Source organism: Myotis yumanensis, unplaced genomic scaffold (assembly GCF_028538775.1).
Source record: "Myotis yumanensis isolate MYYU_CA2020_CCGP unplaced genomic scaffold, mMyoYum1.0.hap1 SCAF_10, whole genome shotgun sequence".
Classification (NCBI taxonomy): domain Eukaryota; kingdom Metazoa; phylum Chordata; class Mammalia; order Chiroptera; family Vespertilionidae; genus Myotis; species Myotis yumanensis.
The window spans coordinates 32,209,586-32,221,679 of record NW_027223761.1 but is presented as its reverse complement, the minus strand read 5'-3'; positions in this window follow the sequence as shown (position 1 = coordinate 32,221,679).

Sequence of the window (12,094 nt, the reverse complement as noted above, 5' to 3'; positions counted from 1 at the left end):
TCAAAATTTTTACCAGGATATACCTTAGAACATATCTCCTTTTATCAGTTCTACCTGGAAACTCAATCAGGGATTGGATTCTACAGATCTAAATTTTTCGTAAGTATAAGGAAATCTTCTTCTATTATTTCTTTGCTCTTCTAGCTGCTTCATTTCACTTCCTGGAACCTAATTATAAATTATTTCTTAGTCCATTTGGGCTGTGGAAACAAAATACCATAGACTGGATGGCTCATAAACAACAGAAAATTATTTCTCACAGTTCTGGAGGCTGGAAGTCCAAGGTCAAGGCACTGGCAGATTCTTTGTCCTTTGAGAGCTCACTTCCCCATTCATAGATGGCTGGCTATCTTTTTACTGAGTCCTAACATGGCGGAATGGACAAGGGAGCTCTCTGGTCTCTCCTGTATGAACATTAATCCCATTCATTAGTGCTCTTCCATCATGACCTAATCACTTCCCAAAGGCCCCACATCCTAATATCATCCCATTAGGCATATGAATTTTGGGAGAATGCAAACATTCAGTCTATAGCAAATCGATTGTATCTCCTGGATATATTCTTTGTTTTTATCATCTTTTTACTCATCATTTCCATCTGTTTTAACTTTTGAATTCTGGGATAATTTTTCTATTCAATGTTAATTTAATTTTCTTCAATATTTACACAGGTTTACCTCTTTGTTGTATTTTGTGTGTGTTTTTATATTTGATAACCATATTCTTTATCTCCTTAATGATCTCAGATGATCATTTTTTAAAAATATGTTTTTATTGGTTTTTAGAGAGAGAGGAAGGAAGAGGGACAGAGAGATAGAAACATCGATGAGAGAGAGAGATATCAATCAGCATGCCCCCCGACTGGGAATTGAGCCCACAACCCAGGCATGTGCCCTGACTGGGATCTCTTGGTTCATGGGTTGATGATTAACCACTGAGCCACACCGGCTGGGCTCAGATGATCATTTTAAATAGATACATTGCCCTCTTAGATCTCAATGAGAACACTGATTATAGATATTTAAAGTTCCTTCCTGGTTAATGGAATGTGTCTATGAATATTAGTTCTGATTCTTAAGAATCATCCCCTTATATGTGGACCAGTGAATCTTTTTTATATGGCTGTGATAGTTCTTTAATCCATTAATTTTTAAGGAAGTGAAGTATAGCTGGGCAGAGTGTGATACTCTCTTCAGAAGCCACTGGAAATGAGTAAAATGCACAAAATCCTGGAACAAGTATGATAGCTGAGAGCAAAACTATGACGGGGAACTGAATGAAAGAACTGAAGTGGCTCAGGTCATGCCTCTATATCAGCAGAAAACCTCTCTAGAGTAGACCCAGACCAGGCTGCTCTTAAACATGACTGAGCCGCTGTGCACTTATCTGAATCCCTTCTCTCCTTCAGGGCTAAGCTCCAGGCCTTGTCTGTCTTTTTGTTTGTTTGGTTTTTAGTTAAATTTTTTTAAAAAAATTTAGGTTTCAATTACAGTTCACATATAATACATTAGTTTTAGGGATACAACTTAGTGATTAGACATTATATACCTTACAAAGTGATCACCCCATAAAGGACAGGCCCAGTCTGTCCTGTGATTCTTTCTTTCAATGTTTGACTTTGTCAAGGATTGATACCCATTTCTTATCTTTCCTGTTAGTTTGCCTAAGACAACTCCAGGCAACAACTGTCTCCAAGTTCATTGTTGATGTTAGTATTATTGTTAGCCCCAATAGCTACTACAATATTTTAATTAGCATGTGCATAGGCCAGTTCAATTCTTCCATTGAATTCCAGAAAGAGAGAATGTTTGTCATCTGCAATGATGATTACCCAAGATCTTTTTAAATGAATTGTTTAAAATGCGAGAGCAAAAGCCATCATGGATGGTTGATTCTTTACTGAAATTAACACTGAAACTATGTTTTGTTGGTTATCTTTGCTCAGAAACTCATTAACACTGTATTTCTCTCTGAAAATCCCACAGTCCATTCCACAGTACCTTTCCTTAAGCCCTTAGGGCCAGATGTATCCAAAATTCCATTTAAAAATTCTATTTTAGAAAGTGAATAAGGGACAAATGCCATGTGTTACATAACACTTGCAGCAAGCTTTGAGCAGCATATTATGAGCAAATGCAAATATAGATGAATGCTGACTCTAAATGGGGTGAATAAAAACCCTTGCCTCTTCCAGATCAGGTCAGGCTTTGCCATCAAAGGAGCTGTGAAAAAAATATCTGTTTTCAGAGCGTTTGGGGTCAAGAGATTATGGGCCTTTTATTTCTTCATTCAGTTTTATTCCATTGGTTAGTTAAAATACAGTGATAAAATTTGAACAAAAAGACAGCAGGGTCTTCCAACAAAAGATCGAGGTTAAAATCATATCTGGAAATGCCATTTGGCTTGTTTGCCTTGACTGTTTCTTCCCATAGGAAAATTTGGGATAGTATTCTTGATTATAGTCCAAGGATGTGGGATATTCTGAGGTGTGACTGGGAGGAGGAGTTTGATCTCTTGAGATCAGGAAATTTGTTGGTAGGTGAGGTGGAGCACACGGGAGGGGCCTCCTGATTCCACAGAGATTTCTTTATACCTTCACCCCGCCTTTTCTTCAATACTTCCGAAATAACCCTTATTGTAAACAGTTCTAGCGATTAGGCCTGCAGGAGAGCTTGGTTCAATGTGCATTATAATTTATTGCCATCCCTGGGGAATGTTCCCCAATCATCCTCATTAAAGCTGTTATTTACAGGTCAGATGGTGAAGAAATAATTACTCATATTTAAGAACCTCAAATACAGATTGTCAAATTATCCAAGGAGCTGGGGGAGAAGGAGAGAAAGTTGGAAAGGAAGGGAAGAAAAGAAAGAAAGGAGGCAGGCAGGGAAGGAGGGATATTTTTTAATCTCATTCATTCCTTTCTGCAGTTAAGTAAACAAAGCCCCAGAGAAATGAAGATTAAGTTCTGTGGTTAGACTTCTAAGCTCAGGTACCAACAAGTCCTGGGCCTCCAGCTTGCCCCCTCATCTGCTCTTCTCACCCTCCAAAGATATTTTCTTTTTTTTTCTGAGGGATTGGACAGGAAAGGCAATGGAAGGACTTATTCTTGGGAAGTCTCACTGGCTCCTGTTCAAATAAAATTTAAGGAAGTGGAGTGGCTCGAGGCTCTAGCTTGCAGACATGAGGTATGTCCCAGCCTCCATTCTACCATTTCAAACATGCCGCCTGACTGCTGAGACTCAGTAATTGCTAGGATCTCCTGAACTAGGGGTCCTCAGGAGCTATTTTTCATTCTTGCAGGAAGAGGCGAGAAGGAGGAAATCAGAGATCAAAGAGAAACTCTGTTTCCTTCTACTGTCCAATTTGGCCCAGACACAGGGAACCTGCTGACCATAGAGCTGAGCTGGGCAGGCCCCATGGCTGGTGCAGCAACCACTCTGCACTCAGCTCTGGGGACACTGCTCAGCCTTGGACGTGAGTGTGTTATCCCGGATGCTCAGTGCCTTTTCCTGAGACATGAGATAACTGCCCGATTTTAGCAGCAGGTGAGAGGAGCTCTCTCTATAGGTGGAGACAGGAGGGAACAATATGCCAGACTACCTAGAGGTGGCTGTCGTGTGCAAGGCTGTTTGTACCTGTAGGGTGTGCGTGCAGGCGCACATACCCACAGGAGTGTGTGGGCGTCGGAGCAGTGTGTGATTTTAACTAGGAGTGTGTTTATTAGAGTTTCTTTATGCACGAATGGAATAGCCCCCACTGTATGCGAGGGGAGGCTGCCGTTCTAGCCTGGAAACAACGTTATGGGACAGAGTGGCGCAGATCTACCCAGATTGCCCTGCGTTGACCAAACCTCTCTAAGCCCCATTTACCTCACCTGTAAAACCGCAGTGAGGCGATTCAATGGTACGCCATATGCAAACCTACTTGGCACATGGTAAGCACTCAATAACATTTAGGTGCTAACTAGTGCTAAATCCACCGACTTACCATATCATCCGTCTTTTCCAAGAAGATAAAACGACCTCAAGTGTTTCTTTGTAATCCAGATACATCCACTTTCCTGTGTGTCCACAATCTGCCAGCCTAGGAAGCAGGGGGAAAACAAAAACAAAAAACGGAGTCTGGTCCTTTGTGGCTAATTCCTAGGGAACCCTCACTCAGTCTTGGGGACCACTGCCTCCCAGGTGCTCCTGAAGGCAACGCCTTTGATAATAGTACTGACCCACTGAAACACCTCGGAGCCTGAAAAAGAGAATCTCACTCCCCTTTCCTCTTCATAGGATGACAGGCATGTCCTTTTCCTGAGCCTCACTTTCTCCCCGCTCTTCTCCTCGAAACCCTAGACCAGCGGTTCTCAACCTGTGGGTCGCGACCCCTTTGGGGGTCGAACGACCCTTTCACAGGGGTCGCCTAAGACCATCCGAAAACACATATATCATTACATATTGTTTTTGTGATTAATCACTATGCTTTAATTATGTTCAATTTGTAACAATGAAATTGGGGGTCACCACAACATGAGGAACTGTATTAAAGGGTCATGGCATTAGGAAGGTTGAGAACCACTGCCCTAGATCCTAGAAAATCCCCACCTGCCTTTAAAGCTAGCCCTGTCATCCTTCCTGAAGAAAACCCCGCTCAGCTGGGTCCTCAGCTACTTAGTAACAATTGTCCAATTTCCAGCCTCACTTCCTTTGATCACAGAATTGCCTGAGCAGGTGTCCTCTGTAGCTCCCCTCTCCTTGCGAGATAATGTCTTTCTTTGTGCTCATCCGGCAGGAGTGGCCGCCAGGGAGATGCTGCTGTGAGGACTCTAGGGACTGAGTCTTAGCCAGCCTAGGAATTCTCTCCTGGGTGATTCCTGTGGAGGGGCTGGGCCGCTCCCAAAGGACATAAGGCAGGGAAGAGAGTCTGAATGGGTCCCTAATAAAACAGGTTAGAAAGAGGAATGGGTGGTGGTGCGGGAGGGGCGGGGCGGGGGGCGAGGACAGACTGTGAGCCAAGGCTTCAAGGGTTAGAGAGGAATTCCACTGTGTCCTGGAGAACATTAGAACATTTCAAGATTTCCTCATCTGGGCAAACATGGTTGTCTCTCTCTTCAGAGTCTATGAGTCTTCAAGAATTATTAGATCTTAACTCCTGTTGCCCCATTACCTTTGTAGAGAGAATTCTGGATTTTCAAAATGTGCAATGTTCTCTCTCTTCTTCTCTAGCTCCTTTTTCTTTTTCTCTCCTGGATCCTCTTTGATCGAGCTCCCTTGGAAACACCTTCTCAGTCCAAGGGTGCAAAGATGCTCCCTAGAGTGGGGAAGTTATCACAATGCGCCCTTGGCAATGCCGAGCCCAGCTATGAGAGGACAGGAGCTGTGTAGATGGTGCAGGGATGCAGAGTAGAAGAGGCAGAAATAGAAGTGGTATAGATGATGCAAACAAAAACATAACACATTCCCTTTCTACTCTTTCCCAACCCACGGGCCTCTCTGGTGTGGATCCTGGTGGTGGGAATTATGGCAGGAGTGGGGTTGGGGCACTGTCAGCGAGACACTGATAATGGTGGTGGCCATTGTGGTCTTGGGAATGGGGGTGATGACAATGTTGGGTTACTGAAGGCACTGAGGATGGTGGAAGTGATTAGAGCCATCATCTGGAACATTCTCCTTCTTCCATGTTTGAACAAGTCCTATGCATCTTATAAAGGAAAGGAGTGTGGACTGAGGAGTCAGAATTCCTATTGCTCTTGTAAACTTATAAATCCTACTTTCCTACTTTTTGTTACTCAGTTGGCTCATCTATAAAATGTGGAGATCAGAATAGGTGAATGCCAATAGCCCTGCCACCTCTTAAATTGTAGGATTTTAGGATTTCAGATTTAGTTCTAGTTCTGTTTTCTCACAAACATTCTAGGCCACAAGTCTCTGTTTCTCTGTGTTTTGAGAACACTTGATGCTTAAACCGTTGCTTTGGTCATCAGCACTGATGGCAGTGCCCTGGTCTCGGGCCTGGGTTCCCACAGGGCAAGGGCTATTTTCAGTTCAGTGCCTGGAACAATGTCTCACATATAATAGATCCTCCATACAGGTTTGATGTTCCCTGGGGATGTAGACTCAACCAAAAGTTGCTGAGCGCTTCCTGCATTTCAGGCCCTGACTTGGTCCTGAGGATAAAGAGATTTAAAGGCACATTTTTCTGATTGTGAGACCTACAGAGTTTAGGCAGCCGGCATATAAACAGTTAAACAAAGCACAATGTGATCAGTTTCATAACACACAGAAGGACAAAGTGAAATGGGCTTGTTGATGAGGGGCCCAGGTAAGGTAGGAGTCAATGACTTCATGTGACTCTTAGAAGATGACTCTCGTCTCTCCATTAACAAGAAAGCATCCAGGCACAGAGAATTGAAAGGCCACATGTCAAGGGTGAAAGGGTGGACCTAGGGAGTAGTTGGCTGGTGGGAAGTCTGCAGCCTGACTGTGGAGAGAGTTGAACTTTATCCTGCGGGTGCCAGTGAAGGGTTTTAGGCAAGAGTGCCACGTGTTCCCAGAATGTTCAGAAAGGCTCTCTGATGGCAGGAGAGAGAATGAACTGGAATTCAATAAGATATAAGGATGCAACAGGTAAATCTCTCGAGCCTAGGCTTTATCTTGAGACTTGATAGAAGGCAGAAGTGTTAGGACTGAAAAGGGGCAAAGAACAGAAATCAAGGGGACTTGGGAGGAGGGTTTTATAAAATTCAATGACCTATTAGATCTAGAGGTTAAGGGATGAGCAGACATTCGGAATGGTTCTAAAATTTCTTGCTAGGTTGAGAGGTCCTATTAGGATGTGGGAAGGATTGTTGATAATGATGGTGGGATTAAGATGAGACCATTTGTCTTTAAGTCTTTGATCTCAGTATGGTACAGAGAGTGACTTTTGTCTCTTCCCATCCCTCCATTGCCCACATCTCAGCAACTCATAAGGTTCCACTGACCTGAAGGATCTAGGAACAGGCTGGGCGGAGAGATCAGAAGGTCCTCCAGATCATTGGTTTTACTTCTTAGTGACCAAGTGCCTCTATCCCAATAAGACCTATAACCAGTCTCGTTTCCAAGGCCCCCAAAGAGGTCTCTGCTTGATGCAGTTGAGTAGTGGGCTCTATTTTTTCTTTTTTTGTACTAAAAGCAGTTTCCATTTTATGCCTTTTGTCTCTTCATCCAAGCTAATGTCGGTATGGGATCTGGCAACCTGAGTTCAATAGCCAGTCCTTTTGGTCTTTCAAAGGCTATGAATGTAATAAGAGCACTCAACCCTTCTGAAGATATGCAAATCCGTGCATTTAAAAGATTTACATTCATCCTTCACAGGCCCTGAAATATAAATATGAAATACCCAGAACCTTGTCACTTCAGTAATAATTAAGCTGATGGCCTATTATGTTCGATTGCAAATCAATATAGTATCTTTTGGTGCCACTTGAGTTCTTGAGGGTTGGCGTGGGGCCAGCTCCAGTTATACAATTGAATTGCTGCAGCTGCCTGGGAAACTTCGCTGCCGTTCCCATTCAGGAAGAATAGGCGGGTAACAATGGTGACCAGCCTCCCTGCAGTAATTGTGTATGAGGACACATTTCCAATGGGGTTTTTGTTCAGCAGGTGCTGTTATTTTAGTTTAATTTGAATTCTGAAATATGGAGGAGAGAAGGAGACTAATCTTAACAGCATCTAACCTACAGCTGTTCGAAAGAGGCCAGCAAACAGCATATGTTGCTTAGATGGAAATCATAATTGCTCATTCTCCCTGGGCTGTTGGCCCACCAATGTGGAGCCTCTGAAATTAGCCGGCATTTTTCCGGCATTTTCTGCAGTGGCGAGGCCTCTGCAGAGCTCAGGAAGAGCTAGTCTAGAGTGGCTCACCCGCCAGGTGGCTTTTGCAGCATCTTCTCCTTCTTCTTCTTCCTTCTTTCTCCTTCTTGGTCAGTTGAGATGAATTCCAGACGCTACACAAAACGTATCCTGGGTTGGCTTCCTTGTTCAAGGCCACCATGGGGAGGCATTACAAGACAGGCACTGAAGAGGGCTGGTGGCCACCCTGTACCAGACTCCCATGGGGACAGAGTGACCAGGACCTCTGGGTCAGAGCTGCTCTGGGCAAGAAGAATCGGTGTAGACACTCTGATTGGAATAAGAAATACCATCGCAAGGCATGTTCCCATCCACAAATCACTTTCACATGTTTTGTGTTTTCATTTATATCCTCATGACACTCCCTCGAAGGAGATGGCAGTATTCCCATTTGATAGAGAGGGAAGCCGAGGTTCAAGGACAAATCCAAAGTAAAAATACCAGGACTGGAATGTAAATCCTGGAATTTAAAATCCCATGTCTTTTTCCTGTACCAGCTGCTTCCTCTTTTTACTCTAGTGACTTCCTTCCGCTCCCTGGTTGGCAAGAAGTCCTGAGAAATCGGCTTCCTTCAGCCTCTAAATCTATGGTGATGTACACAAGGTCAAGTCCAGATTCCACTGGGTTCTGCATTGGAAACTGATGTTTGCATGGTTTGGGGCCTGAGATTAGGAAAGATCAGAGCATACCAAAGGAAAGGTCTCTTTCCCTCCTTCCTTCCCACCTTAGCTTGCCCCTTCCTTCCTTCCTTCCTTCCTTCCTTCCTTCCTTCCTTCCTCCCTCCCTCCCTCCCTCCCTCCCTTCCTTCCTTCCTTCCTTCCTTCCTTCCTTCCTTCCTTCCTTCCTTCCTTCCTTCCTCCCTCCCTCCCTCCCTTCCTTCCTTCCTTCCTTCCTTCCTTCCTTCCTCCCTCCCTCCCTCCCTCCCTTCCTTCCTTCCTTCCTTCCTTCCTTCCTTCCTTCCTTCCTCCCTCCCTCCCTCCCTCCCTCCCTTCCTTCCTTCCTTCCTTTGTTCTTTTCAGAGTGGTTACACATCCCACAGTTTGGAGCATGGCTTTGGAATCATATAGCTGCAGGTGCTAGAACAAATCTGAAGAAGAAATAGAAGACGGTGTCTAAGGGCATGGACTTTGAGGTCAAGCTGCCTGGGCTGGAACCTGGTTTTGTCTCTTCTAGTTGTGTAACTATCATTTAATTATCCTACCTGCAAATGGGAGAAAATAATCTCATTGATAAGATTATTGTGGTGGTTAAATTAAGTAAAACATTTAAAATATTAACACAGGGCCTGGCACTCAGAGCCCAATAATTTTTAGCTGCTAGTAATGATGTAGAAGCAGCAGCAGCAGTAGTAGAAAAATAGCAAGGGTAGTGGCAGGAATAATAGTGCTAAGGGTAGTACTGTAGCAAGAATGCTAAGGGTTGTACTGTAGTAATAGTGGTCGAAGTGATAGTGCAGTCCGGCCAGTGGTAATGGTAGCAATGGCAGTAATAGTAGAGATAATTGTAGTCCTGTAGTAATCATAGTGCTGATGGTAGGGGTAGTAATCATGGCGCTAAATGGTAGTATTTATAATAACTTGTGAGAGTTTCTACACCTCATCTTAACTGAAAACTGGGCAGATGCTATCTCTCTCATAGCTGAGATGATGTTAACAAGTAATTCAATTTCAGAGACATTTCCTGAGCACTCTGAACATATGTGAAATTGTCTTAGCCCGTAGTCTGTCACATGGAATTTCACCGAATGTTAGATACATTTAAATGTGAGAGCCTCTCCTGGGTTCAATACCTGGTGCTTCCCTCCATGATTCTTTTATGCAGACAAAGCTTGGCCTTGCAGAGAAAGGAAGCTGGACTGCCCCAGTGTCACCCATAGAGCATGAACCCAGGCACCATTGGTCCCACAGCCCAGCACTGCTTGGGGTAGAATGAATGCTTATTGAATGCAGGCTGAAGGAATGGTACTTGACTGCCTAAGTAATGAACCACTGGGACCTCGGAGGGTCTTCAGTGGAGGAAGTGATGGCTGGCTCTCAGCCTTAGGTCAGGACAGGAAGGAAAGAAACTCAACTCTGCAGGCGCCTGAGGGATGCCTTGGATGGAGGAGCTCTGGGCTCCCTTTGTGAATGTGGGAGAATCTCTGTTTTTACTTTAAGCGAGCCAGACAGATCCAGGACGTGTATGTCGGTGGGAATTTATTTTGGCAGCTCAAGTGAGGAAGGGAAGCCAAAGCCTGAGGCTATTGAATAAAACACTACATTTCATCTCAATCTATCCTGGGTAATCCCAGCAAACATTTTGATCACAGGGAAGGGTAATCCCAGATTAAGTAGCTTCTGTGAGGGGCTTGTTCTCATGGAGCTTGTCATGAAGACAGGAGTGAGACCTAGAGGAGAAAAGGTTTGTCCATGCAGCTATGATCAGACCAAAAAGCCCATTCCACCCCCAAATTATGATGTTAGGAGGGGCATGGTCCTCTGACCCACAGATGGCTGAGGTGGCTGCTTTGCTTTAAAAGCATGGGCACTGATACACATTGCAAAAAGGAACACAAACAAAGAACCCTAAAAAGATGAGGCAGCCCTATAAGAAAAAAGTGAAGATAGGAAAATACTTGCCCTGCTTGGCTCTGGCAGGGTGGGGTCTTGAAGCTATGGCTTCTGGGAGCAGGCTGTCTCTACTAGGACAAATAATTGACTCAAGTCTCAAGGTCTTGCCCCAAAGGCCTGGGCATGGCAGAGGTGGACTCAGGAGGTGCCAACCTTTTGTTGATCTGTGTCTCTCCTCATGGATGTGCATGTCCATGTTGCTGGACCCTTCCATCTGGATCTCGGCCCTCAGCCTTACCATACGGGACATACTCACAAACACATTGACATTTTATGGCACCAAATTATCTTCACTGGATGACTGTCCATCAAGGGTCACATCCTCCTCCTCCTTCCTGAGACTCTAGTGTTGTTCAGAGCTACCTATTTGACTGTGAGGATGTGAAGACTGGTTCCAAGCAGGTGTCTGGCTTATGTCACCCAGAGGCAGGGCAGTGCTGGTGGCAGAGGGACAGTCAGGCAAGGGGGAGGACAGTGAGCTGGAGGGGAGCATTCTCACACGAGAGAGGCAGAGACAGGTGCAGAGTCTGCGAGATGGGAAGTATCACCTGGACAAAAGCAAGGTGGGTTCCTATCCTTGCTGCCTCCCCTCTCAGGAGAGGACCTTCTTCAGGTCAGGCCAAAGATCTCTTGCTTGGTCCTCTCCGGTGTCTCATGCATCTCGGCTCCTCTTTTGCTCCTCCCTTGCTCCTCTCCATGTGGGTCACAGAGACAGCCTCACTCTGGGCTCCATGACCACAGACTCTTCTTTGCAAACCAGATGGTGGCCTGATGGTGTGGAAGGAGCACTGGGTCTGCTGGGATCCAAGCTTGGATTCTAAGCCTGACTTGTCTTTACTGCCCTGCATGTGACCCCACCTCTTTAAGTCTCACGTAACTCATCTGTGAAGTGGGAAAATAGTACCATCATTGAAGAATGCTGTCAGGAATGAGATAATCAATATTTCTGGAACTCATGGGCTAAAAGGGCTTATTTGATGGGGGTTGGGGAGGAAGAGACCAAAGCAGTAGAGGGGCTTCAGGTCTCTCACTAAAGCTTGGACAAGAGCAGCTCTTCTTCTTTCTCTTGTGAATGTTGAGTTTCTGGAAATTTGGCATGAGAAAAAAACAACAACCTGTTTCTCTGCAAAAAATAAAAAAATAAAAAAATAAGATAAAAATGTAGAAACTGCCAGTTTGTGTCTAGTGCTTAGTATATATTAGGCACATAATAAATAACACTTTCTTCCCCCACCAACCCAACGGCATTTTTTGAAAAAGAAAATAGCAATTGTTGTTTCAAATGGCTTTTGCTCCATGCACTTTTAAAAGTTTTCCCCCCAAAAAAGTACACTAAATGCTTTCCACTTGCATCTAATTATGAGAATGGTTGGTCCAGTGATTCTGTGTGTTGAGATCACAACTCCGGTGCTTATCTCTTAATCCATCAGTTTCAAATCACCATCCCGGGATTCATTTTTCTTTGGTGTGACTTCGTTCTGCAGCCAAAATTTCCTGGACCTGCCTGAACTGCCGTCTCTATGCAGCTCCCCTTTCACTTAGCTGACCTGATAAATGGCCAACAAGGTCCGGTGTCGGCAATGGGCACGTTTCACTAAAAAACAA